The sequence below is a fragment of the Eschrichtius robustus genome, chromosome 14, assembly GCF_028021215.1.
Source record: "Eschrichtius robustus isolate mEscRob2 chromosome 14, mEscRob2.pri, whole genome shotgun sequence".
In the NCBI taxonomy this organism is placed as follows: Eukaryota; Metazoa; Chordata; class Mammalia; order Artiodactyla; family Eschrichtiidae; genus Eschrichtius; species Eschrichtius robustus.
Genome location: NC_090837.1, coordinates 79,931,834 through 79,935,340, shown reverse-complemented (window position 1 = coordinate 79,935,340; position 3,507 = coordinate 79,931,834).

The following is a 3,507-nucleotide window of genomic DNA, read 5'->3' as shown; positions in this document are numbered from 1 at the left end:
CCTACTTCATACCTCAGTTACCTTTTGCGATATAACCAGGCAATCTCCAAACCTTAGGGACTTAAAAACAACCTCCATTTATTTAGTTCATTTTTCTGTGGGTCAGCAACTCGGGCTGGACTCAGCAGAGAAGCTCTTCTTCAGGTCTTGGCTCTCATTCATGTGTCTGCTGCCCTCAGCTACTGCTCAGCTGATATCTAGACTAGGGACCAACTGGTCTAAGATGACCTCACTCACATCTCTGTAAGCTGACTTGCTGTCAACTGGAGTGATCGAGAGCAACAAGGCCCCGTGCATCTCATCACCCAGCAGGCTTGTTCACGTGTGGCCCAGGAAGGTTCCCAGAGAGCAAGCAGAAGCACAAAGGGTTTCTTAAGGTCTAGCTTTGGATCTACACATTGTCACTCCCATTCCATTCTATTGGTCAAAGCAAGTCACAAGGCCAGACTTCAGAGGTGGGGAAACAGATTCCACCTCCTCATGGGCTGAGCTCAACTTGACATTGCAGAGAGGGGTGGTACTGAGAAGCATGGAGAACTGTAGCTATTTTTGCGAGCTATCACACCTATTAAACCTGAATAAACTCCAGAATATATAATGATTACTGTGAAATGATAAAATCACAGAAAACTTAGATGAAAATATGGATAAATATTCATACGAAGAGGAGGGAGAGACACCTTTTTAAGCAAAACAAAACTAGATCCCATAAAAGAAAAGGTGGACAGAATTAACTCTCTAAACACTTAAAATTTTCACATGACCAGAAAAACACCATAAAAAAAGATAAAAAGCAAACCGGGTGCAACATGAAATGCTAGGAAATGGTTAATGCATAAAGAGTTTTCATAATTTGCCAATTTAAAAAAAACAAAGAACAATTCATAAAAGTAAAAATCACAGATTATCAATAAAGATGTTCATCCTCAATAGTAACCAAAGATACATAAACTAAAACGGTAATAACATATAATTGTTGTCCTATAGGATTGGCAAAGATCTTTTTTTTTTTTAATAAGACAGTGTTATCAAGGGTTTGGAGAAAGAAATTAACACACTGTTGGTGAAAATGTGAACTAGAAGAATCTTTCTGGATGGTAGTTTGGCAATAGCTGGCAAACATTGAAGGACATATACTTGAACCCAGCTATTCCTTCTCTTACTTTTCTTTTTTTTTTTTTTTTTTTTTTTAACGAATGAGGCAATTTACTAACCGAGCATCACTTGCTGGAATGCTCCTTGTCGTCAGCCATCACCTTATCCGGCGACCCCGTCCAGACCTCTCTGTTCCTGCGGTGTCAGTCTGTGGACCCCACCTCGGGCCTTTTCCACCATTTTCAGCGCCCCCAGAGCTGGGAGGACCACGGGCCACGCTCTTGGAGACTGGGCTGAGGCAGGACGCCGCCTCCCTGCGGCTGCCCCCCTGCAACTCGGTCACCGAGCCGCCCCAGCGCTGCCCTGGAGGGACAGGTGCCATGCGGTGTGCAGAACCAGTTCTCATGGTCAGGAGCAAGCGCTTTAGGCCTGGCCGGCTGACAGCGCCCACCCATTCAGGCACTTTCGGCCTCCTGGACCTTCAGGAAGGCTGCTAGGGCTCTGACGGACTCCCGCGGGTCTCTCAGAGTCACTGAGCATCGTGCTGCTTTCGCGCCGCGGGCCAGGGAACAGGTAGCGACGGAGACTTCCCACGCGCCGTTTGGGGTTCGGCTCTCGCGAGAGTTCCGAGCGCTCCTCCCGCAGGTCTCTCTGGGAATTCCGCTCACTATGCATAGCCACAGGCAGGAATGGGTAGGGAGAGACATGTGTAGGTGGCAGGTATTTTTCCATTTTAGCTAGGATGATTTTTTTCTCTAAAAACTTTTTTTTATTGTTTTTTAATTGAAGTATAGTTGCCGTACAATATTATATATTACAGGGGTACAATATAGTGAACCACAGTTTTTAAAGGTTATACTCCATTTATACTTATAAAGTATTGGCTATATTCCTCCTGTTGTACAATATAGCCTTGTAGCTTATTTTATACTTAAGAGTTTGTACCTCTTATTCCCTTACCCCTTTGTGGCCCCTCCCCCTCCCCTCCCCCCACTGGTAACCACTAGTTCTCTGTATCTGTGAGTCTGCTTCTTTTTTGTTATATTCACTAACTAGTTGTATTTTTTAGATTCCACATATAGGTGATATCGTACAGTATTTGTCTTTCTCTGTCTGACTCATTTCACTTAGCATAATGCCTTCCAAGTCCATCCATGTTGCTGCAAATGGCAAAATTTCATTCTTTTTTATGGCTGTGTAGTATTCTGTTGTATATATATACCACATCTTCTTTAACCACTCATCTGTTGATGGACTCCTAGGTTGCTTCCATATTTTGGCAATTATAAATAATGCTGCTATGAACATTGGGGTGCATGTATCTTTTTGAATTAGTGTTTTTGTTTTTCTTGGATGTATCCCCAAGAGTGGAATTGCAGGGTCACATGGTACTTCTATTTTTAGTCTTTTGAGAAACCTCCATAGTGTTTTTCACAGTGGCTGCACCAATTTACATTCCCACGAACAGTGTAGAGGGTTCCCTTTTCTCCACACCCTCACCAACATTTGTTATTTGTGTTCTTTTTGATGATAGCCATTCTGACAGGTATGAGGTGATATCTCATTGTGGTTTTTATTTGTATTTCCCTGATGATTTACCTAGGATGATTATTGAGAAAGGGACACTGGAGCAAAGCCCTGAAGCTGTAAGGGAGTTAGAAATCTGGCTAGAGTGATCCATGCAGAGGAAGACCACTGGTCAAATTGCCTAATTCAGAAGCACACCAAGGGAGTTTGAGGCTCAGCCCAGAGGCTGGTGTGGCCGGAGTGGAGTGATGTGGAGGAGCAAGAGTAGTAGTAGCGATGAGGCCAGAAAAGTTATGGGGGTGAGGCATGGAGGGGGTGACCGTGGAAGAGGAAGGGCATGGAGGGACTTGGGGGCGACTTGGAAGGGTGTGGCTTGGATCAATGGGATATGGAAGAGGGTGGGGAATAAAGAAGGCAGATCTTTTAACTTCTGATTGAAATGGGGAGTCATTGGAGTGTTCTGAAGAAAGGATAACATGATCTGACTTACTTATAAAAAGGACCTCTCTGACCACTTTGTTAGAATAGACTGAAAGTGAGATTCAGAGGCAAAAAGAAAGCCAAGTTAAGAAGCTCCTGAAGCAAAACAGGAGAGGAGATGATAGTGGCTCAGCCTGAGGTGATAGCAGTGGAGGGAGTGAGAACTGGTCAGAGTGGACAGAGGGTGTGAGACAGAGAGGAGGCAGGGATGACTCTGAGAGTCTTGGTCTGAGTAATCAGAAGGATGGAGTTGCCATTATCCAGGGTGAAAAATGCTTGGGTGGAGCTGGTTTGGGGTGAAGACCAGAAATTCACCTTTTGTCATGTTGAGTTTGAGGTGTTTATTAGACAAGCAAGTGGAAATGTCAAGTAAACAGTTGATAATAGTCTGGAGTTGGAGAGGAA